The sequence below is a fragment of the Nematolebias whitei genome, chromosome 22, assembly GCF_014905685.2.
Source record: "Nematolebias whitei isolate Nwh7 chromosome 22, NemWhi1, whole genome shotgun sequence".
Classification (NCBI taxonomy): Eukaryota; Metazoa; Chordata; class Actinopteri; order Cyprinodontiformes; family Rivulidae; genus Nematolebias; species Nematolebias whitei.
This window is the reverse complement of record NC_056519.1, coordinates 10,999,790-11,025,825: the sequence shown is the minus strand read 5'-3', so window position 1 is coordinate 11,025,825 and position 26,036 is coordinate 10,999,790. Positions and strand designations below refer to the sequence as shown.

At 39.8% G+C, this 26,036-nt stretch overlaps 1 long non-coding RNA gene across 1 annotated transcript in view; it reads right to left on the bottom strand.

The window, feature by feature from the left end:
• Positions 1–24,421, bottom strand: part of LOC119427985 — a 68,676-nt gene extending 44,255 nt beyond the window's left edge. The window contains exons 1-2 of the long non-coding RNA XR_005187678.1: positions 24,294–24,421; positions 11,599–11,673 (exon numbers count right to left, since the gene is read on the bottom strand). This is a non-coding gene — a long non-coding RNA (uncharacterized LOC119427985). The remainder of the gene's footprint in view (positions 1–11,598; positions 11,674–24,293) is intronic.
• Positions 24,422–26,036: the final 1,615 nt, after the last annotated feature.

The following is a 26,036-nucleotide window of genomic DNA, read 5'->3' as shown; positions in this document are numbered from 1 at the left end:
ACTTATTTTCCTCACTGTTTATATATATAAAGGTGTTTTAAACCCTTCCCACACTCTTGCATTATTCTAAACAATGTTTCTAAACTGGGCAGCACGGTGGCGCAACTGGTAGAGCTACTGCCTCTCAGCGAGCAGGTCCCAGGTTCAAATCCCGGTCAGGGGGCCTTTCTGGGTGGAGTTTGCATGTTCTCTTCGTGCATGCGTAGGTTTTCTCCGGGTACTCCAGTTTCCTCCCACAGACCAAAAATATGCATGTTAGGCTGATTGGTAACTCTAAATTGTCCCTAGGTGTGAGTGAGAGAGTGAATGGTTGTTTGTCTCTATGTGGCCCTGTGATGGACTGGCGACCCGTCCAGGGTGTACCCCCCCTCGCACAGTGATTGCCGGACATGGGCACCGGCGACCCCCGTGACCCAAAATGGAAGAAGCGGGTAAAAGATAATGGATGGATGGATGGATGTTTCTAAACTTTAAAGCTCTAAAAGAGCACAGAATGTCATGATGTCAGCTCCCTGCCTCCGCTACTCTTTGCCACCTGCAAGCGTCTTGGCCACGCCCACTTCTCCGCTCTGTATGGAGAACAGCTGATCAGCCGCAGCAAGAAGTTTATCCTACAGTGTGGGCTGCACAAATGTGCAGCAGGTGATAAATAATTTTAAATAATTTATTTTAAATAAAAATTCCATGCCGATTGTGGGGCTCGTCCATCAATCAGCCAATTGTGTGTCATGTCCAATCTTATTGTGAAAAACCGCAATAGAGCAAGGCCGTGATAAATGACCCGCAAAGTAGCGAGGGACTACTGTACCGACAGTTTTCGAGCAGGTGGTGGGGAGGGAGGTGGAAATGGCTCGCGCTACCACCATAGTCATAGCATTTTAGGTAGCGCATCTGTATTGCACACCGCTAGCTTAGCGCTATATCAGTGCTGGCAGCCCGGCAGTTGTTGACTGTAGGGTTGGGAGTTCAGTAGGCAGGGCGCTCGGTTCTGTTGACAGGGCAGTGTGCCCTGCTTGTAGGGGAAACACTAGTTATGTTGAGAAAAAACAAGCTCTGCCACTAAATCAACTTTTGGTAAGATGGAGCCCGTGTACATGGCTTGCAATCCACCTCTGCTGATGGTGTTCGGATTTTTTTTTGTTTTGTTCGTTTTTTTATCTGTGATATAGACTCACTACTGATGTATGACCGACAACAGCTTCTGCATCTTCGTTTCTCTGTCATCGATGTCGCTTATTTGGAACAATATGAGTGTACCTCTGGACCCCTCCCCCTCCCCCCTGCTGGCGGACATGCTAGCTTACCTCCGCTGCGCTCCTCACCTCCCTGCCTGGAGACATCGCTTCAGACGCCGGGGAAAACGTACTGGGCAGTTGGTAAAGCTTAAAGCCATGCGCACTGCATCTTCCTTTTCAGCTGGTGGTCATGGTTTCCATCGCCAGCTTCCCGCGTGCCCGGACCAGGTAAACAACGGGAGTTGTCAGCCGGTGCGCAGCTCGGACCGACCCGGAGGGCTGTTATTGAAAACCTGCGGCCATTGGCGCACGCAAACTTTACCGCTGCTGGCTCCACTTTGGACAGTATCCGGGTGAGTCCATCGCCTTGACGGAATTATTGCCACCAAACTGTCTGTGTTTTAACGCACCGCGGCCATCAGGCCGGCGCGGTGGTGGATTATTAACAATATTCAAATCAACTTTTGACTGTGAACAACTGCCCATCCCAGTTTCCCGTGCCAGCTTTGAGCTGAGTGTCTTTGAACTCGGCCATTCGCCTCCGACGTTATTTGCACTCATCTACCGTCCACCTCGGTCTAAGGATTTCATAAATGAGTTTTCTGACTTTTTGGCTGAAATCACACCATAATATAATCATGTTTTCATTTTTGGGGACTTTAATTTACACGTGTGCTGTCCTGAGAAGCCCTTGGTTATGGACTTTTTAGGTTTATTGGACTCATTTAATCTAACACAGCATGTAAACGGTCCCACCCAAGAGCGCGAACATACACTAGACCTTGTTTTAACATGTGATGTGACTGTTGGTAATCTTGTTATTGGTGATCATGTTTTTTCAGACCGCATGCCAGTCCGGTTTGAGTTCACCCTCCCCCATCAAACTCCTAAGCCGTGCATTCCTGCACGTTGCAGCTGGACCATTAACCATTTCATTGCCGCACATTTCACAGATGTTTATAACTCTGAAATGATCATTCAGCCCCCGGTGTTTCTCACTACCACTGAGGAGCTGATATCCCAGTTCAACTCTGTCTGCTTAAAGACTCTGGATCATGTTGCGCCTGTTAAAACCAAAAAATCAAAACTCAGAGCAGGACTTTGGCTGAGTGACGTCACCAAGGCCGTTAGGCAGCAATGTAGGAGGGCGGAGCGAAAGTGGAGGAAAGACAGGCTGCAGGTCTCTTTTCAAATACTTAAAGAGAGTTGGTGCTGTTATCAGAAAGCAGTGAAAGCTGCTAAATCCAAATACTTCTCTGATATAATTACCTCAAACTCTCGCAACCCACGTGTCCTCTTCTCTACCCTAAACTCTGTTCTCTACCTCACTGAACCATCACCTCTGGAAGCCTCGGCTGAGCTGTGTGAGAACTTCTTACATTTCTTTTTGGAAAAAATTGCAACCACCCGGGCTCTCATTTCCCTTCCAACTTAAGACCCATCCATCCCACCTCAATCTGTAGCTCCATTTGACCATTTTGAACCCATCACTCTATCTTCTTTAGAGCAGGTCATGTGCAGCTTGAAACCTTCTGGTTCCCCCTTTGATGTGGTCCCCCCTCGACTACTAAAGGAGGTTTATCCTACTCTAGATCCGTCCATTCTTGCCATAGTAAACAGTAGTTTATCCACTGGTGTGGTGCCAAAAACTCACAACTATTTAGTAGCATTCAACACCAGAGGATCTGTGTTTTGAACCTGTATGCTCCACACTGGTTTGTCGTCATTATCTGCATTGTTTTTATGTCTATATTCTGATTTACTTCATTTTGTATTTTGCTTTGTGTGTTATCTGTTGTTCTGTCTGTACAGCACTTTGGTTGGCCTTGTCACTGTTTTAAGTGCTCTATAAATAAAATGGTATGGTATAGTAAATAACTTGTTCACATATTAAAGTTGAGAGAAACCTAAGCCAGGTGTTTATTATAAAATATACATCAAGCATGGCTGTTCTAAAAATTACATAGTATTTAAAATGTAAAATGAGTAATGAGACGAGCATTTACTTTTTAGCCATATACCATAATTACAAGTCCTAATAAAGTATCTTTCCTGTGGTGAAGTGCTGGCGTTATCACCTTCCTGACATATTAGCATATCCTGTACAAGCACGGACATCAAGGTAAAGTTGTCTCTGTGTTCTCGCTCCGTTGAGCACAAGACTTTTCCTCTGTGATAATGTGAAGCCTCTATCTTAGGTGGGAGCAAAAACATCCATTAGATCTATAAATCAAGTTAGCTGAGAGATTGGGGGGTGGTATACAAAGAGGGGAGGGGGTGCAGCACAAGCTCAGGGTTGTAAATCTCATTACCTGAGTCTGCTGCCGACCCCCCGCCACATCATCCTGTCCTCAATCTCTCCCATTATCAGCTGACCTTGACCACCAACGCAGACACTTACACTCAATCAAGGTAGCACAGGGAGTGTGTGTGCATGTGTGTGTGTGCGCACATGTGCATGTTTATTTGCTATATTTCAATCCTGATATTTATTAGAGTTCTGACCAACTATACGGGGAATTTTTTAATTAAATCTCTTTCCATGTTCTTGTTTTCTTGCAACTAGCTTTGTTTTAATTAGCTGGTCTGCTAATAAATTCTACTTAAAAAGGTAAGTACATTTTTTATGTACACATTTTTTGTGACCATTACCAACATTTATGTGGAAAATAGTATTTTTGTGCATTATGACATTACTTGAACCAAATTAGAATTGAAATTCAGTAAAACATTAACGAAAAAAGAATTTATAGTCTACCACTCCAATGAATGTTGCATTTTTTTCTTTTTGTTTCGACTCATCATAGCTAAAATGATTTTTTTTTAAAAAGGCATTTCCTGTTCTATCTAAACTCAATTGATGTGATTCTTGTCGACTAAATAACTTTTGTTGTTGCTATAAAATGACTTGTTTGCTTACAGTTTAATGGTCTAATGTTAAAACATTGATTTGTGACTTTGGAAAAATCTAACTTGGACAACTTTCCATCTGCTAAAGTGACGGAGCATTCTTAAAGTGTTTAACAACTAAAGCTTTTCAAACTGGTATTTTTAAGCGCTGTGACTTCCCAGTCGGTGGTAAGACGTTACCAATTATAACTTTATAATGATTGTACAACTGCTCTGGTTCAGTCTGACACAATCTCTAATTAAATCCCTACTTAGAGTGGAAATTAATAAATTTTTAGTATCGTTAAAAAAATGCTCTTTGGGGGATTTAAAAAAAAAAAAAAATTCTTTCTTAATCATGAGGTTTGGAGAAATTGGTATGAGAAACTAATGGAAAAGAAAAAAAAAACTGCGTAAAAGTTCAGTCTGGCTTCCATTAACGTCAGCTGCCATTCTGTGTTTGTTTCTCCTTCCTGTCCTCTCAAACCCAGCCGGCTGAAGCAGATGGCCGCTCATCCTGAGCCTGCTTCTGCTGGAGGTTTCTTCCTGTTAAGAGGGAGTTTTTCCTTTCCACTGTTGCCAATGTGCTTGCTCAGGATGGGAGACTGCAACAAAGTGAATATTCACTGCAATCTGCTTAAATACATTTTTACTAATTGGCTTTTTTAATGTATGTGAATGTTTCTGTTCAGTGCCCTGAGACAACTTCTGTTGTGACTTGGTGCTGTATAATAGTTTCTGCTAATGTATTTACCTGTTTAGCAGGTTAGTGTTAACAACGCTAATTTTTTTAGTTAGCGGAATATGGGTTAGCTTCTGCTAACTCACACGAACACAAATAAGGCTAACAACATATTCTCTGATGAACAACAATATGACATCATCAGGTCAAAAACAGCAGGTATTTCACTGTTTGTCAACACATTGTTGCTTTGGATTTGTGTCTGTGTTAGTAAAACCATCCTCTCCATATGACGGACAACATATGTGGGCTGTTTATTACCACCTATACTTACATTTCAAAAAGAATTGACTTCTACTGTCGTAGCTGTCGGGAATTTTTTTTATTTTCTCAGTGGAGGCGAGAAAATCGAGCTTTTTAACAAGCTGTGAATGTTGTGAAAAATAAAGACATTTCTCTGTGGTCACAACCTTTTTCTAATTAACCAAGCAATTAGTGAAAATTAAATTTAAAAGGAGAGTTTGGACATTCATGCTGTGATGTTCTGTCAAATAGTTACCAGTAATTAGTAACTTATCTGTGACATCAATCGTAGAACACCTCTGCACTTTTGCACAACACCGTTTCTTCTGTTGAAGTGTTGTTGACTGAACAACCTCCATGTTACTACAGGAATGTGTGCTGAGAAAATGTCAATATTGATGAGACTCAGCCCGCCAGGAGTTGAGTAAACTTTTGGAATTTATTTTTGAGCAGAAGTTGTTTTATAAGCATGAAAACTATAAAATTGGGTCTTTTATTTTAATCTAGTTATTAGCCTAGCCTGGCCTAAAACCTGTGTCCTTTTCTTCATACTCTCACTCTATGACTGATGTCACAACTGATGAGGTAATAACTATTGATAACTTTTTGATAGAAGACAATGTCTATTCCTTTAAGCAATAGTCTCCAATGGTGGTCCTTAAGGGCCACTAACCTAGATGTTGCTCCAACACACATATGGCTGAATTAACTCTTCACTTCTGTTAATCACCAATTTATTCAGGAGTGTTGAAGCAAGCAAACGTCTAAAACGTGCCAGATTATAAACCAGGATTGGACACAACTGCTTTAAGGCTTTTAAAAATTAACAGGTGTTTTACCGCCTCTTCATCCTGTAGAAATGGATGTTGTCAACTTATTTTCAAGTTGAAATGTCAGTCAGCTTGGTTTAGAAAAGTTTCAGAAAAGTTTAGGCATTGCTGCACTCCATAAGCAACAAGCAGAGATGGAGCACATCAGCTAACTTGCACATACTTGACAGGATTATTTACTTGGACATCCAAAGCAATAAACTTGGTCAGACTTTGTGAAGCGACAATAAAGTGCAGTCAGGTCACACGAGGTGAAAGGTCTTTTGTTGAGTAAATCAAGCCTGTGGCTGTTCTCTTGGTCACTGGCAGCACCAGTAAAACAGACAATGAATGTTAGACTCTCAGACTGTTGTCAGTTTTTTCCTTTGTTTTCTTCAATATTTTTGCAGCACATTTACTTGTAAATGTCACATTCTTATACAATAAAAACAAATTACTCTGCATGTCCTGATGCAAGCTCAATAATCCAGGTAGAAAAATGTAACAAGGTTAAATCAGGTCCTCTGGACGGATTCTTGTTTGTTGAAACGTTACGTCTTTTATCCAAAAGGCTTCTTCAGATTGAGATCTTGCAACAAGATCAGTCTTATAAATGGCACCTTCTACGAAGAAGAAGTCTTTTGGATAAAAGATGAAACGTTTCATCAAACAAGAATCCGTCCAGAGGACCTGACTTAACCTTGTCACATTACTCCACGTGACACTTTTGTGATGTTAAGTTCCAGATAATTGTATCAGTCACTCACCCGGGCAGAGCGTCCTTCAACCAGCTGTGGTGTTTCAAAGAAATATGAAATAATTTAACTGTTAACATGCAAAATATCATTATATGAGAATGAATCAAATTAAATTAATCTTTTTCAAGAAACTATGACGGTCCCTTCTGCAGCTTTGTCATTTTTTCACCACTTCTTCAACCCTTTTTTTTGCTTCTTGCAATGCATTTTAATGGGTTTTCGTGCCTGAAGCAGATTCAAGGCCAGAGTAAGAATTTTTTTGCATTGTGGTGTGTGTGTGTCTGCCACGACTCAATAACTCATATCCTACAACACTCTTGGCTATCACACAACCCCCACCCCAAAGAAACCCGTCACTGTTCTACCTCTGTGCCTTTGGGGTAAGCAAGTTCACCGTGAATAATTTCACCACAGTAGCACACGGCAAGCTTGCCCAGAGGAAGGATTCTGAAAAGTACATTATGTCTACCCCGGGGCACGATTCATGGGATGGTGACAGCTTCAGTCGTGTTTGATAGGTGAGGATGTGCACTGCAGCAATCACCAGTAAATCAATATGTGCTACACTACAATAAAGGACATGACTTGGGGCAAAAGAGTTGCTGTGTTTTCACTTCCACTAATAAGTACAGGAAGTAAGAAATCACCAGTAACTCTGCAGGATTTTCTAACAAAAGTTGACTGATTCCATCTTCTACACATGCATGATATTACAAAAACATGCAATTGATATTTTATCATTAGTTAAGCTAAATCCACATTTTCCTCACGTGACCATAATGCTAATACTCTTTTGTAGATTAGATAGATTCGATTGTAGATTTGTAGATTGTACATTTTGGTTACAATCAACTAAATCAGCTGTGGGTGTTTATAGAACATAAGACCCATATAATAATCAAATATTGTCTTTTACCTGTATGCAGTTTAAGTTTGCAAACTATTGCAATCTTTTAGGAATATTGTTATTGAGCAAAGTGATATTGCAATGAGACATATTTCCAACATTTGGTCCATCTATGCATTTTCTTTTCCTTATTTGTGGTTGGATCACAAATGCATGATCCATGCGGGAAAACCAGACATCCGTCTCCCCAGCAACTATTTCTAGATCTTCCTGGGGGATCACAAGGCATTTCTAGACCAGACAAAATGCATAATCCCTCCAGCAAAAGTTCTGGGTCTGCCTCAGGGTCTCTCCTCTCAGTGAAACGTGCCGGGAAAACCTCCAAAGGGAGGTGTCCGAAATGCTTCATGATCAAATGCCCAAATCATCTTAGATGACTCTTTTTGAGGAGGAACAGCAGCTCAACTCCAACTTCCCCTACGATGACGGAGCTTCTCTCCTTTTCAAAAGCCTGAGCCTGGCCACTCCATGAAGTAAGTACAATTAAGCCACTTGGCCTCTTGTTTTATACATGATACATATCTTATGACCATAGGCTAGGGATGGAATATAGACCAACCTGGAAATCAAAGCTTTTCCTTTCGGCTCAGCTCGTTTTTTTGTCCCATCTGATTGGATCAATGCCCTTATTACATCAGATGAAGCTCCAATCTGTTGATCCACCTCCAGCTTGATCCTACCAACACTCATGAACAAGACTCCCAGATACTTGAACTCCTCTGATTGGGGCAGAGGCTCATCCCCGACTCAGAGGGAGCATTCCAGTTTTTTCTGGTAAATGACCATGCTCAAACTTAGAGGAGCTGATTCTCAGTGCAGCCTCTTCCCACTTGACTGCAAACTGCCCTAACACACGATGAAGATCATGCCCTGTAGACACCAAAAGAGCCCCATTATTCACAAAAAAGCAAAGTCAAAACCTTGAGGTCCATAAAGCAGAGACAACCTTCTCCATGAGTGTGCCTTGAGATCTTGTCCACGAGCATCACAAACAGGTTCGGAGACAAGGGATTATACTTATACCTTATACTCCTGCAGCACCATCCCACTAAATGCCTCAATGAACACAGTTGTAAGCCTTCTCCAAATCCACAAGACACCTTTGGACTGGACACATTTGAGTGAAGATCTTGTCCACAGTTCCACAGCCTGGATGGAAGCCACACTGCTCCTCTTGGGTCCAAGGTTGGAAAATCAGTCAGAATCTCTCTTCCAACATTCTGGAACATTTTCTGGGGAGGTTGACTGCTTGCTCTGATCTCTCACTAGTTGGAATACACTCTGCAGTCCCTATTTTTAAAGATAGGGGCCATCACCCTGGTCTGCCATTCTGCAGTTGTCCTGGTCCTCTGCAAAACGATATCAATATATTGTGCAATCCTAATATCTTCTTATATTACAGCAGAACTGCAGTTCTTTGTGCAAAAGCACAAAAATATTATAACATTCTTTAGAGTACTTAGAAATACTAGCAATCTATCAAGCAAGTGGATTTAAAAACTCAGTGCTTCATCTTCAAAGATTAATTTTTGAAGCAGTATATAGACATTCTGAACATCTTCAAACACCTGAATGAGCCTGTTTGGAGCTCTCACAAGCTCAAATCTCTGAAGTGATACAATTACAAAGACACTGTAGCATCTTTGAGCAGAGAAAAGTTTGGACAGCACTTAAGACAGCTTCTTTGCTTTGAGCCGTTTGAGCAAATGCCGCTCCAGAACAAGTTTTTAAAAAACAACCTAATTAACGTAACTCACATGGAGACTCTGAAACTCAGCAGCACTAAACTGTGGACTTAAAAAAAAAAAATCAAGGCAAAAAAAGCTGCATTTTAACACATTTTATCTGTGAAAAGTTTTGAATAACTTCATAAAGTGATGCGAACACCCCACAGAAATGTAAAGCAATTAAATTTTTGTTTGAATAAATACACAAAAGATGAATGCCATGCAAATGTTCTGCATTAACAAACAGAATAAACATCAGGTAATGATCGACAAGTTGATGTAATTTGCAGAAGAATGAGTGCAAATATTTGTATCAGCTTGTCGGATGAAGAACATTTGCTTTAAAAGTTCATTAACGTTAAAGACAAATTATATTTGTGCCTTTTTATTTTTTTGTTCTACAAACTAAATATGTATTAGAAGGAAAGTAAGGGTTAAAAGTCTGTTCAAATGATAAAATATATTAATTCATCTTCTTTTTGTTTCTTCCTTCTATTTGTGGCTTCCTGTCACGCACAAAAATACATGAACCACAAGTGTCCTTTTCCGCTCTGACTCATTCTTAGGTCAACCTCCCGGCATCTCGTCACTCTATTGTTTTTCCTGTATCTGCTCCATCAGAGAGTAGCAGGCCTCATTAGCGTTCGGGGCTCCTGTAGTGTCCCCGGGCCCCACAACCCATCCAGTCGACCTCCAGCAGCCCCCGTGGGCTCAGAGCCACAAACACAACAAATCACTGAAACAAAAAATCCCTAATGCCTGAATCTTTACACTTCAAAAACACAATTATGCTAATGCCAGGAATCATTTGCCATTCCAGCTCTGATTTAATGCGGCCTTTTAGTGGAGAAAGCTAATTAGAGGCTTTAATTAACATGTGCGATACAAACTGGAGAGCAGCGCGAAGGAGCCTGTCGATCACGGAGGCGCTCGGCGAGGGCGATGAAGCTGGGGAAGGGCGAGAACAGGAAGTCTAATAGCAATGCAAATGAGGCTGGGGAGCACCTCAGAAAGGCGTGGATCTCTGCTGCAACAACGGTTTCTGTAAATATCACCGTGACCCGCAGACAGAGTGGAGTCATCTCATTAACACAGATTGGAAGGTGTCACCAGAGCTCAGACGCGAGGGTCGACACTGACGCAATGCATCCTGAGCTTAGTGGGGGTACCATCATTAAAAACCTCAACAACATGCAGGATTTCAGTTGTTTAGCTTCGCTTATGTCATCCTCCCCTGTATAACCACATCAGAGAGGACCGTGCACCCTATACCAACCTTCTGTGTGTGGAAAATTCCATAAGATTGCTGCGTATATTCTGCACAGCTTTTAATGTTCATGTAAATTTAACAGCAACATGTAGACGAGACTGAACTCATTAACACTGAACTCTGCAGCTCGGATTTTCGCAGTGTCGCTTTCCCTTAAAAAATAATTACAAACCGAGCTGCAGGAAATAGAAGAGTAAAATAGATGATATGAGCTGAAAATAGGGACAAAGCCAGGGGAAATAAAACTATTAACGTCCCGGCTTTTATTCTTTTTTTCCCCACCCATTTGAAGTGTTTTTCTGCAAAGGCAATACATTTTAATAACCAAGATTAAGATATTTTAGGACTTAAGTCATTTTTCCTCTCTCATTTTACTGGTTGAATAACATTTAAAGTTTAAATTAAATTATCTTTTTCAGGGGAAGTTTCATTAAAATCCATTAAGCTGCTGTGTAGGTTGAAATTTTAATACTTGATGTATGGAACAAAAGATTTGCTGACACCGTTTCTTTTATTTCCCCTGGAAATGGTCTAGCAGTTCTTTGCATTTTTTATTTTGACAGTTGCATTCCTAATATGAGTCAATTTCCTTTCATTTCATTGCTTGTGGGTTTATTCAAGTAATGTTCTGAATTTAAATGCCATCATTTTAGCTTTGTTTGGCCAACAGTGCTCATTATGCTTCATATTTTTGCAAAGATTTTTGTAGTTTGTGATACCAGTGATGCAGGAAAATCACGGTTTTTGCAGCCTTTGTAAAAAAAATTAACCTGCAAAGAACTGAAAAGGATAACTTTTAACTTTATTAACGAGTATAGATGGGGCGTCACTGCGGATATTTTGCTTTTGCACATAACATACAGTGCAGCAGGCGCTAAAACAATGTAACACAATGATGGATCACTTAACTGGTTATTCTGACACATAAGGCAGATCATAACGCCCGATCCTTCCATCCATCACCTCAAGGATCTTTGTTATTAATGTCGAAGAGGAGACGAAGAACATTGAGACTCACCTGCATGTTCAGGACAGCCAGTCTTCTTCAGCTTCGGTCACAGGTAACACTCTTAGTACACCGTGTTCTTTTGAGCTGCAAGGAGAACAAAACATCGGGAAGGTTCAGTACCACGGAGATACCTGTCTCAGTCTCATTAAATTGGAGTTTTTGACATGTTTTCAGGTGGAAAGCTCGAGTTTGAACCAGCACTTGTGTTGCATGCGGTGAAATGCACTGCTATAAGTTCTGCTACATTTAAATTCATGTACAAGTGCATGGAAAAGTAAAGCCCCTCCAGCGTGTAGAGGATCTTTTAGGTCAGCTCAGTGCCCACGCTCCTTATCTTCACCGTGTCGTAAAATCTGACCTGATAGTTTTTGCACAATTTTGCTCAAACTAAACTTTTCCTAAATCTTATTTTGCTGCAAGTATTTCATAAACTTTTAGCCTTTTAAACAGCAGTAAAACAAATACCCTGACAAAAAAGTAACTAAATTATGCCAACCTGTTCTGAATTAGTCGCATTGCTTTGATTCTCTATTTGATTTTATTTCAATAAGAAGCAACTTTGGGCAACGGACTGATGAGGTTTATTGATGCACGATATTATCGGCATGGTATCAGTATCAACCGATATTAGCGATAAAGTTAAATATCGGACATCGGCCATTCCATCAAAATGACTCACCGATATAAAAGGCGCTGTTTATATATCTGTTTTTGTATGACAACCCAGTGACATGGATGCCTGCAGCGCCAGTACAACGTTATGACGTCACAAGTGCCGTTCAGTTTAGATTTGTGCAAATTTACAAACTTGCACTGTTCGAGTGTTGTCGATGTGTTAGAGAGAGTAAATATCATGAATAAATGTGACATTAAACATATTCCAAGTTGAAGTGTTGCATCATTTTAATCCCCCTTTTTGGCATCTGCATTTGGTAGCAGGCCAAATTGACAAAGACCATGCAGAATAATATAGTATTTTAATTCTACAGCAAAGAAAGATATGTAGTCTCTGTAAGTAGATCTAAGAAATAAATATTGGTATCGGTTATTGGCCAAATATGTTTTAACATATCGGATATTGGCCAAAAATCCAATATAGTGCATCCCTAGATGAGGTTTATGCTTAAATGTACTTAAGAGTGAGAAAAATGTACATTTTAACACAGCATTAGCACTGCATGTTGGAATATCACGGTGCAGCGTGCGCTCTGAGGACATTATTACCTGCAGTGTTCCCTCAGTGTGGACTGAACTTGGCAAAATGGTCTTCTCCTACTCTGCGCAGAAATGTTCCTGTTTTTAGTTTTCTACACCGCCTTACATCCTAGTTGATTTTGTGTTACATTTTCTTTTAAATACCATTTTATTTTCACTTATTTAAAAATAAAAATCTCAATCTGTACGCATCCTTTATGATTGTCTATTGTTGTCCACTGTTGTCATCACTCTAAATTCAGGTCTCTCTTGTAAAAGAGTCCCCGAGGCTCAGTGGGATTAACCCGTTTAAATAAAGGTTGAATGAGAAAATCATGTAAAATGGCTGCCTGTTGCATTATATTTAAATGCACAGAAACCTGCTGAAGCAGCATCATATGAAAAGTTTATGCTGCCATGCTCATTATTCACATAATGTAACTATGGATATTCAGTGCAAAAATTTATTTTAGCAGCTATAACAAATGATTTCAGTTTAATAACTATTTTACTGTATGTGGGTTGAGATGAATACTGCAGGAGAAAGCACGCTAGCACAGTATTTGTTTGTGTTACGAGTACAATTGGCTAAAATTGACTATTTATTGGATTTAACAGATTCTATTTGCCAACTTCTTATTACATATAGTTTGTGACAACGTAAAGTGTGCTTTGTCTTTGTGATGTTGTATTCTTACTGAAGCAGTGAGACACCAGTCGTGATATTTCAAACAAGGTGCTCTTGTTCTGACTATTGAATTAGCAATGCAGCTGGGTAACGGCGCTCATATTATGCGCTTCAGATTCAAGGTCAGCGACTATTAAGTGGTTATAAAATGTGTTTATTAATATGACACAGCAGGAACTTGTCTCCCAGAGGACACAAGAAGGAAATGACAGGGTGGATGAGTTCACACTAAGCCTTTGAAATCTGATGTTAATCCGTGGCATTTGTGAATTATTTCTACTTTACAGTTTGGCACAAATAGGATTTTTTTTTTTTTTTCAATTATTCTATTTATTTGATTCAGCTGCATTTATTAGTTATAGTTAAGTTAAATGCTAAATGAGCCTGAGAGGTCACCAGAAAGCCATTTCCTCAGGAAACTTTTCAGACAGTTTCATTTAATTGACTATTTCAGGTCTGTTTTATTCCATATTGATCGAAAGCGTATTCTGCACCCGAGCTATAGATCCACTTCCATCACTAACAGCAGTAAAATGAGCAGAATCGCAAGGACTAATTGATTGGTAGAGCAAGCAACACTAAGCAGCTGCTTTGATGACAGCTGGACCATTTCCATCATTTTTAACCCGATGGTGCCAAACATGTCGCATATGCAACAATATGTTTAATGGATTGTCAATCAAATTAGGAAATTTGCAGCCATGTTCTCAGCCCATCGAAAGCTTTCTTGGACTTTGGACTTTGACAAAAATCAGTTTATTTAACAATGAGACTCAGTTTGAATTTGGGAACGTATGAAAAACGAGGCTTCCTCCGAAGAAAGAGCAATAAACAGAGCAAAATTTGCACTCTTTCAGTTAACAGTATTTCATACCTCTCATAAAGAAATCAATATAATTCAGAGAGATGGAGCAGAAAAAAAAAACAAAAAAAACAAATGGAAGTGTTGCTGAGGCTGGCATCAGAGGGCCCTTTATAGTAAACTTGATTAAAAGAAAATTGCTTTCAAGTGCTCTCAGCGGGCTGGGAGGTTGAGTGGGTGTGCTCTTGTGGGTTTCAGGGTGAGGAAACAAGATGAAGAAATGCTTTGAAAGTGCCGGAGGAGAAAAAAATAAGAAAAAATGAGACTGGTGACACAGTGGCGCAATATCTCTTATCAATTTAGGTAAATTTTCATATACATTCCACCTTTTGTGAGATAAGGTAATTCTATTTAGTGTCTCCCTATAATAAAAAAAGTGGTTTAAGGGGAAATTTTAAAACTTTAAACTGTCTTTTGATATCAAATGCCAACTTTCTGTTTCATATATCAAAGTGATCGTCAGTAAAAATTCTGCAAGGAAATTTTTCTCACACAAAAGGTCTGTTGTATTTAAATATACTGTATAGTAATTTGTCTTTTTAGTGGCATTCTTGTTAGTTTTCTTCTCTCGTCATATTGTTTTTGACTTGTTTCAGGTCTGCACATCTCGGTGGGCTGGCAGCCTCAGTCAGCAAAAGGAAGAAGGAAAGCACAGGCCAGATGTGAAAAATGATGTAAATGCTAGAAAAACTGTGCAGCATCAAACAAATGATAGTAAACTGAACATAAGCTGCACTTCTTAAAAGGCTAAATAAGATGTTCTGTATAAAAAAACATCATTAATACAAGAAAAATGTATGCGGTTAAAACATATTTATATAATTTAAGCCTTCTTTTGGGCACCTGTCTGCCATTTAGAGACCTCAAATACAGTATATGAGATAAGAATTTAAAGTATGCGTTCTTTTTAAACAGACTAAATGCATCAGGTGTGTCAAAGATGCATGGACAGATCAGAAAATGAAATAATTTATGAGTGGATTTTAGCTTGTTAGGTCTCCCTCTGACAGAAATGTCAGAGGGATGAGGTTTTTAATTTGGGAACTGTCAAATTTGTATAATTTATTCCCTGATAAATTCAAAAAGACATCAAGAGATCAAATACTGTTTCTGATTTCCATGAAACCTTCAGCTAATTGGTTTTAAAAGAGTGAATAATTCAACCTGCGGGCTTTAAAGCTGCCTGATTCGGGGCGAGAATAACATTAGGACTGCATTACTGCAAAAACTTTTTGTCAATTTTGTTTCTGATTAGACTTAAATGGATTTCTTCATCCATGTGCTCACTATAGGGCAATGTCAGTCTAGTCGTGAATAAAATAAAAACAGGAGCAACAAAGAGCTCTATGACGCACAGATGTTGCTTGTGTAAAAGTGTAGCAACACTGAACAGTGCCGTCTAAATATTACATCACCATAAAGATGTGTGGAGGATTTTGTTACATCATTAATTCAGAGCGGTGACACAACCAACTAATGACTGAAGATGATCGTTTGTAAATTAGTGAAGAGAATAGATGTTTAAAAAAAAAAAGTGAGTGAGTGATAATGTAATTGCTTTTGTCTGTGTTCATTTGTCTGTCAGTGAAATACCTCACGAGACTCTACACCGCCAGCAACGAATTCAGAAAACAATCAATGGCTGTCCAACTGATTAACACTTGGAGAGAACTCATTTTAAAATGGCTGCCACAGCTAATGAACATTAAAACACAAGAATTGCCCTTTAGCTCCAATTCTTTTCAGATACTGAGCTAAAATTTGGTGTGGCAGTAGCTAAAAGCCATCGCCAACACATACTCTAAGCAGTGACTACTGTATTATTCGGATTATGAAGCGCACCAGATTATAAAGCGCATTAAGTGAAACAAAACAGTCAGATAAGCCCAACTTTATTCAACTCATTCACAATAACCACATAAAACTGGTTTGAAGTCAGTAAGCACAACCAGAATTAAGGCATAAAATGCACCTGATTATAAGGCTCACTGTCAAGTTTTAAGAAAATTAAAGGATTTTAAGTGCGCCTTGTAGTCCAAAAAATACGGTAATCATGTTTGGTAAAAACCTTAAAAATAACTGTTTAAGTCGACCCTGTCTTTTAGCAAAATATCTCACGGACCACTAAACAGGCTTTTAAAAAGAAAAAGTAATCACAACTCCATCTGATTAAGCTTTGAAGTAAACCCAGTTTGTGATGGTCGCCACAGCCAAATGACCTCAGCATACACGAACTGCTGCAAGTCACATTCGGTGTGGTAGTAGCAGAGACTCATTCACAACACATACTCTAAGGCTATGTTCATTTTTTGCCGTGTTCCATATTATTCTGCGAGGTCGCTCACATTATATTAAAAACGCAACTGCTGGGGCAGCTTGGTCAGTGCCGCAGTCTCGAAATCCTGCGATCAAGCCCAGGTTACGTCAAGAAGAGCATCCAGTGTAAAACCAAATCTTTCATGTAAGTTTGCTTGCTGTGGCAACCCCTGAAGAAGGGAGCAGTCGAAAGAAACTTATCATCACACTGTGTTTGTGTGAGTAAATACAGATGCTACTTATGTTAGCATGTGTGTATAACAACGAGTTGTGCAATCAGGATCAATTAAAATATAATCTGACATGCTTCTTTGGTCCAGTGTTTACATTTAATCTTTGTTCTTTCAGCCAACTCTGGCGTGATGTTGTATTTTTGGAAAGGGAGCAACATTTTGAAGATAAAAATAAATTCAAGTATTAATCTTATTAGTATCGATACGGTCCGACGATAATATTAGTATAACATTATCGATACTTGAATAGAGCCACATACTCCTAACTTACTGACATGAACATTTAAACCGAGGCCGCTTTGAAAAACCAGATATTTTTGATTTAGTATCACAAATGAAAAAGACCTGGGTTGGATTTGAAAAAAATAAAATAAAAGATTTGCTAGGGTCAGACTGTCATAAAAATTTAAATCAGATATAGGTCGCTTATGAGCAAAGAAATTGGACTTGTGCCACATTTGCCAGCAGTGTGAACTAAGTGCTAATAGATTAAGCAAAATCTTTAGCAATATTGCGCACGATAGCGCAAAACGTCATTTTAAAGAGATCACCTCTGTAGCTGAAAGTGTATCAAGGGCACATCTCCGCTGACAAACTAGGAACGGTTTTATTTTTTAATCGTGATTACAGACTAAGAATTAGTCCATCATAAAATGATAAAGTAAAACACTAGTTTTAGCATATAAAACAAAAATACGAGAAGTTAATTTGTAACATAAAGGTATTGTAGAAAATAAACTTTTTTTGATTAATTAAATTTCCTTTCCAACAAAACGTTTGCACATTATTGTCATCTTATAAATTTTGATGTGGGATGGGAACTTTTTATATTAGCATATGAAAATAAAGTCTGAACACATTTTTTTGAAAGTGTCACAAAATGTTTACAAGGTTAAAACATGAAATTGATATCAAGAGGCTGGACTGTTAATTTCCTGTCATACAGAAGACAAGAAAATAACATTAAAGCTCCACTAAAGATTTTGTTAAGTTTTATGATTAAAGAAACAAAACAATCTTATTAATATTTAATAAAACGTAAGTCATCCTGACATTTTTAGAAAAAATTGTGGGTGCCTGAGTTTGGACTTGGCACACTTCCAATCATACGTTTGAAAAGAAACTTATTTTCTTCTGTAGTCTCATTTCTTAAATATAATATTTGCCTGTAAACAAGTTTGTGTTCATTTGACACATTTCTGAGACCAGACTGTCTCAGTTATGGAAAAAAACTGAATTTGTGCAGTGGTTTCCCATTTCCTCAAAACTATTTGATAAAAAGTTTATTTTTACTTCTTTCTACTTAATCCAAAACAACAAGTGTTTCATTATGTGTTTTGCACATATTGTAAATTTTAGACAAATTGAGCATAAAATGTTAAAATTTATAACATCGAAACAGACCACAGGGTTCCGGTTTTGATCAAAAACCTTTCTTTTCATACTCTGTGAGGCGCAGCTGACAAAAGCTTGTAGCAACTTGGCATTCTAGAGGAAGTGTAGCCCACAGACAGACACCGAGACAAGATGGGACACTTCAGTGACCACGCTCTGATGGGTAAAATCCCCCAGTCCGACAAACTCATCCCACACGATTGATGGCTGCTGTGACAACAGCCCTTCTCGTCACAGGCTGGAGAACAAGCTGTTGTGAAGGTCTGAAAATGGAAGATAGACCCCGGAGGGGAGGCTTGATTTACAACCCTGAGTCGAGAAGGAAGCAGCATCGCCTACAAGCTTTGGACGGCCCTCCAGCAGAACCAGACTCCCTCAGCCTATCTGCCTGCCTCGCTTCTCATCGACTTTCCAGTTTCTCTTTGCCAGCCTGCTGACAGCATATATATATATATATATATATATATATAGACACACACAAGGGATGCGCGATATTGGATTTTTGGCCGATATCCGATATGTTAAAACTTATTCGGCCGATAACCGATGCAGATACTTTATATACATACATTCCTTTGTCAGAACATATTCCTCTTTTAGGCTTATTTGCTACAAAAATTGTGCAACAGCTGTAAGAGCTGGTGATATATATTCAGTAACAGCCATATGATATGCATAGCACTTTAACTTACATTAAATGAAAAGTGTTAAATGATATTTATTAGCATTAGTCACCTGTGATGATGTCTCACTTGTGGAGGCTTGTTCCAGGTTCCTATAGCTGCAGTGTGGGATCCTCTGCACTCATGTGCATGAAGGACAACCTTTTTAAGTTCAAAGTTTTTGTCTATTGTGCCGTAAGACTAATCATGCTAAAGGGGCCAACATGATGTCCAAATGTCTGTGGTAAAACTCACCCAACAAGTCGTGCTATCGGCTATTAGCTTCTCAATGATGTTGGAAATGAGGTCTTGTAACTCGGGTAACGTTACGTCAGAAAAATATCTCTGACTGCAGACCATGTAGCGAGGCTCCACGTACTCCATAAATCTTCGGAATCCGACATCCTCACAAACGAAAAATAAAACTTCCACACCGCCAACATTTTGAATTTTCCTCTCCTCTGTGAGATCGGGTAGGCGCATGTGACGTTATCTTGTTGTGCTGCCACTCCAGGCAAAAACAGCACCTTTTATATCGGCGAGTTATTTTAATGGAATGGCTGATGTCCGATATTGAAATTTAACGCCAATATCGGCCGATACCGATACCATGCCGAAAATATCGTACATCCCTAACTTTTATATATATTCGTCAAGGGCGGACGTCTTCTCCTCCTCTCCCTCTCCACTTTGCTTTGTTCTGTCCTGTGAAACTGCTTAGAGCCTCCCTTCTACAAATCTTCCGAATCATAACTATGGACTTGGATTTGGTCAGTTGGTCCCTCAACACAATTGATAACATTTCTTCGAAGGGAAGACGGGCTTTAGGTGAGCTGACTTGCACTGTTGGCACGCACGCAGCTGGATATCTCATCGACTCTTAAGACTTGATGTGTCTATCTCTGCTGCCATTTGTGGATTTCAAGAACACATTTATAACTGGATTTATGATAACTGGTTCTTGCTTTTTGGATTTGGCTGGTTGGTTGCTGGTTTATCTACAATCAAGAAAGTCGTCGGCAGCAAATTCGGACCTGATCATGCTGCTTGCTTATGATGGCTTGGTTCATGCCTCAAGCACCCAGACTCAAATGCTTTTGGCAGGATGGATCAGATCTCAAGAATTAAGCTCAGGCATGGTCCAGTGGTGTGGCCATGTAATTTGGACGTTTCGGAATCGAGTGGACCGACACAGACTCAAGGTAGATGTCACTAAAGTTTTGCCCGTCCCCAAAACAATCATGTTTATCTGAATTCGGCTCCCTGACTGGCCTTGACAGGCCATCTTATATCAACCTGCCTGGAAGTTTTGTAAAATTGATGGCTCTTCCCCTCCCTTCCCTCCTACCGAGGAATTTCCATGGACTTTTCAGAGGGGCCCAGATGAATAAACACTCTGTCATCATTTCAGGACTCTTTGGATTCGTCTTTGGTTGTCCTCGGCACCCCCCGAATGTGTACGGATCTCTCCAGAGAGAACTATTTGAACCGAGTGATTTTATCTGAACTCTGCAGTGCCTCTGTGTGTTGTCTCTGGACATGCTCACCGCCCTTGCGTCCCCCCGCCCCTCGCATAACGTCGGCGCGTGAGATTTCTTTCATTATCACGCTGTTGACCTTCAACCAGAGGTTAAAAACCTGGTAGGAATTTTTTTTTTGTCTCCAAACCCTACGTGTTATTTTTCACCACTTTTTTAATTGTCTGTCCAAACAGGTCTCACTTGTAAATGAGTCTTCGAGGCTTATTGTGACATATCTGTTTAAATAAAGGTTGATTGAATGGAATTATTTTTATATATACACACACATTAGTGGACGATGTAACCCTGTCACCTTTAGTTTATATTAGTTATTATTCATTTTTTACAAACCAAGACCGAGGGAGAGGATGCTTCTCCACGTTTGGACAGATATTGCAAGAGATGGAGCTAAATTTACCATCTCATGTCGCTGCATTTCAGAAAGGGAAACAAAGTGAGGACACTCAGAGGGTTAACCGCGCTGCTAGACAAAACAACAACCCTGCAGGAAGAGATAACGCTGTGTTTTGTGGGGAACATGTCACCTTAAGGCAATCATACACGACACAACGCCGCTGTATGTGTTGCAGGAAAAGATAGGCTGTCATCTCGTTTCTGCCAGCTGGAAAAAAAAAAAAAAATCACAACACCTTGGACACCCACTGTTTTGGTGAGCAGCTTTTTATTGTGAGGCAAAGATAGAAAGATGTTTCAATCCCACATTCTGTTCCTTCCTTCAGACACTTTCTCATGTGGAAAATCACATATCTTGTTTATCTACAAATGAGTAAAAATTGCTTTTAGTTTCAGACGTGTGAGCTGGAGGAATGTGGACACGATGCATCATTTTGCAGTCATTTGTATTCAAGTCAAACAGATAGTACTGACAGCTGGTATAGAGCCAATCTGACATTTTTAACTCCTTTAACTCATCTAAATGAGACCTGTCATGAGCCTTTTCAGCTCTTGACCACATATTCTGCTGCTTTTATACCCCCAAAGTCCTCCCGACACAGAGCGCCCCTCCCCCTGCTCGTCTTTAATCTGCTGTTGAGTGAATGAAGACACCCTCTCTTGCCTCCATCTCTCTCCTGAGCCGTATCAATATTCATGGGTCTGCCGGGTGCGTTTGTGCGATGGCTGTCTCATTAGCCTTTGATCCCCTCGCGCGAGGCCTTTTGGAGCGTTGCGGCGCCAACAACAGAGCAGCGTTTGAAGTGCAGAGAGAACATCTGCTTGCATTGATCTCCATATACTTTCTTTGCCATCCATATGCACGTCCACGCGAACACAGATGCAGCCCACAGGCACATGAATACATGCATCTACTGTAGGATTGACTTGGCATGTCCCTCTCAAAGTCAATTTATGACACGCCTTAAAGCTTACAGAAAATTAATGCACAGTATTTTTTAAGCGATATGCTGTAGTTACCGTAGTTGTTGGAGCGTAGCACCTTAGAGATATTTATTTTTATAATTTTCCCCACATTTAAAACCAACAAATTAAAAAGACTCCAGATCTCTTGAGGTGGGGTTCTATGGATGCTTATGAACAAATAATACCTTACCTGTTAGTGCTTTGAGCAACTCCAGTTTGGAGGAAAAAGAGTTAATATCTGAGCAGAAAAATAAAACAACTAATGGCTAACCTGAGCAGGGCCAGGACCAAGAAGGATTGCGGCCATCTTGAAACAGCACCTGTCAAATTTCACGACAATTCATAAAAATGCTAATTTATAAAGTTTTTCGTGCAGATTTAACATATTATTCCTGGAAGAGCCTCGAGCTGAACATGAATGGCTTCAGATATTGGCCATGCCTGTCCATCCTTAATCAGTTACCAGACAGGAAACTGAAGTTGCAGCAGCAACTCCTAACTTACTTAAAGAAACAAGTTCTTCTACACGTTGCTAAACTCATGTATTGTTTTTAAAATAGGCAATTAATGTTGTTTTTGTTAAATATAAATAATGGCCAAAAAAAAAAAAAAAAAAGTTGTACATTGTTGCCCTGATCGATTGAAAAAAAAAAAAAGTGTTTGCTTAAAAGCCACAACAAAATTCTGTGTAACGAGAAATTGACAGAGATTTAAGTTTAACAAAAAGTTTACCTGAACCACAAGTTTTAAAATGGCAGAAATCCATTTTATTCTCATCTTTCTCAGAATAGCCATAAACTCTTCAATTAACTCAGAAAAACTATTTCTCCCACCTGAGGCTGTTCAAAGCTATTTATTAGGGATGCACGATATCTGCATGGTATCGGCCGATATTTGCGATAAAGTTAAATATTGGACATTCCATCATAAAAACTCACTGATATACTGTAAAAGGCACTGTTTTTTATATATATATTATATATTTATATAGTGTTACATCATTTTCAGCCCCCTTTTGGCATCTGCATTTGGTAGCAGGCCAAATTGACAAAGACCATGCAGAATAATGTATTTTAATTCCACAGTTGAGAAAGCTTTGTAGTCTCTGTAAGTAGGTCTAGGAAAAAAAAATTGGTATTGGCCAAATAAGTTTGAACATATCAACATATCGGCCAAAAATCCAATATTGTGCATCCCTAGTATTTACTGTTCATAAGCTCTTCACAGCGACTCACTTTAAAAGATCTGAACTATTGCTTTGCGTAACGTTAAAGTTCTGGGTGAGGGAAAAAAAATTAAAGATAAAATGGACATTTGCTTTGATGACGTAATCTTAACGATTTACACAGCAATTTGCCGATACTAGTACTAAAAACCAAACAGTAGACAGATTCAAGTGAAATTTTATTTTGAAATGTATTCAACAAGATAATCATCCGCCCATCTGTGACGTTTGCTATAAAAACGTCAAAGCAGCCAACGTTAAATAATCTCACACTATAACTCTGGCAGAATTCCTTCGACGTCACAGCGTCGAGACTTGGGCTCGTATCGCGCTCGGGCTTTTTAAGAAGTCAGGAGTCGCACTGAATTCCCCCCCCCCATCTAACCACCACGCTGTCATTATTGAACACTTTGTCTCTACAGTGTTAAATACTTTTTGCAGTGCAGCCAGAAAAGAGTTTGTAGGACATCCTGACATGTGCACAAAGACAGTCCCTGCTCTGTAATATCCAATAAGTCTCCTCTCTGAAATAAGATCTGCTGAACATAAAGCAGACTTTGAAATGAAAGAGGCTTGTCTGGACTATTGTCTCGTTGGGCATGGTGTAGCAGATCAATACAGACTGTGTGTGTGATAACATTAAACCACCCTTAATGGCACTAATAAAGAGAGTGGCTGACAGATACTCAGGGAAACCTGTGTCAAAGAAGCAGCCTGTTAGTGACAGAGTTTATTAGATAAAGTGTGTTGAAATGTCAGCTTGTAAAACAGCTGTTTAATTTAGCATTAAGGTCAAAAATATGACTACTATAAACCAATAATGTCTCACAACAGAAATAGGGATTAGCAAAAAGTATGTGCAAATTAAAAAAATAGACTTATTAAGCTCAATTTTTTTTTAAGTTTTTGGTCACTTTTTCTGTCAGCAGCAGGATGAAAACAGCCTCAGAATTGAGGTTGTGAACTCTTCTCATCGTTCTTTGCAACATCAGGTCACTTTGTGCTGAGGAGGACTCTGATTGTAGGAACATTATCAGTCTTCAAATGTCAAAGGAACAGTGTCTCAACAGAATTGTCGCTGACATTTTGATCAATCGCACCCCAGTCACACACACACACACTTAAAGTAACTCCCTGCTAAAAATAAACTTATACTTCGCAGGATCTTTGCCGTTAACACACCAGTGCCCGACAGGAGAAGTAAAGGAGGATTTAAAAAGGGAACATACCTCATCTCGGATGGCTTTAACTTCAGGACCGCTGAGGTCGGACCAGCTCTATCTTCTGTCTTCCCCGGGATGAAGATTCAGGAGGAGGGCTGCTCCTCTTCTGCCTCCTCTCTGCCTCTGGCTCATTCTGCTGTAGAGTCTCGGCTCGTCTCACTATCATACCTCCCCCCACTTTTTTCACCCTGCTCTTCTACTCCTCCCCTTTTCTAACCTGCTCCCTCCCGTCCTTTCCTCTCTCCTGCACCACCCAAACAATCAAACTTGGGAAAGAAAAAGAAAAACAAGGGGGATCTTTTTACAAAATGTGTGGGATTAAGTGCTAAATAAATGACTTTTGGGATTAATATAAGGGTTTGTGTGTGTGCGTGTGTGTGTGTGTGTGGGGGGGGGGGGCACTCCATTGTACTCTGGTAGATATTCTATAAAATAAAAAAATTCATGCTTTATCTTTCACTATCTGATTATGTTTCAGTCTATAAAATGCAAAAATCACAGCTCAGTTTCCCCCTATTAAGGTAGTCAAATATTCTTTACATTAAATTTAAACCAAAATCAGAAGGCATTAAAAAAAAAAACATCAAAATGTTGGCAGTTCACTTTTTATCTTTCAGTTTCAGTGTGTAAAAAAGGATGGAGTTCGACAACATACTTCTAATTTTCTTACTTAAAATGTGCTAACCAGAAAGGGGGGTGTAATTCGGTGGCCTACAGGGCATGATAAAGGATTTTCAAGGCCTTTAAAAATTCAGAACACAGCGTGCACATGTGGAGAAAATTACGTAACTGCTGGAGAGAGTGGACAGATATGCTGAAACAAAGAAGCTACTTATAGCCCAGTGAAGTGCTCCACATAAGAAAAAAGAGCACCTCCACAACCGTCTCCACTTATTGGGTGAATGTTTAATTATTATTTTTTTACCTCACCTGCCTTTTGTGATACAAACCCCGAATAGAATCAGTGAGACGACCAGGCGTGGATTCCTCAGCACTGTCCACCTCTTAGCCCTTCTCTCTTCCCTTTCTCCCCCTCGCTTTCACAGACAACCCTCTGCTGATTCTGCCCCTGTTTCCATAGTGACACTTTCCCCGACTCCGGCTCCACATAATCAAGTGAACGGGATGAGGGTGGGGGCTGAGAGAGATAGAGAAAATTTGTGAGACGGGGGCTGAAAGAAAAGCCAAGTTGAGAAGGAATAATAAAAAACAAAAAGAGATAAATGAGCAAAGAGAATGCCATTAAAGACGGTTTGTCTGCAGCAAACAGTGACTTTGGTCGAAGTCCATCACTGACTGGTGCTGGGCTCTGATCAGGTGCTGTTCAAAGCCCTGTGGCATATGGCTAAAATAATTATCGTGCTCATCAAACAGCGAGATGGCCACTCGTGCTTTGCGACAATGCTCCCACCAGAGCAGAGATGAATTATTAGAGAGCGCTGATCAATCTGAATTTTAATGTGAGCGCCGCTCAGCATGGGTTTGCCGCATGATGCCAGGGGAGACTGTGTAAACCTCTGCGAATGCCCGAGTAGCGTTGTGCACAACAATTTAGGGGACATTACAAACCGCTCCGTTTTAATATTTTAACCATCCTATCAGCATGGGTCGACTGAGTCGGTCTGTTTATTGGTAAACCCATCCGTCTTTTTGATGGATATTTTTACAAACCTCTTCCAGATTTATGTCCCGATGAACATTAATCAACTTTCACAAACCACCAACTTTTTCAGTGTTTTTAGTTTTCAG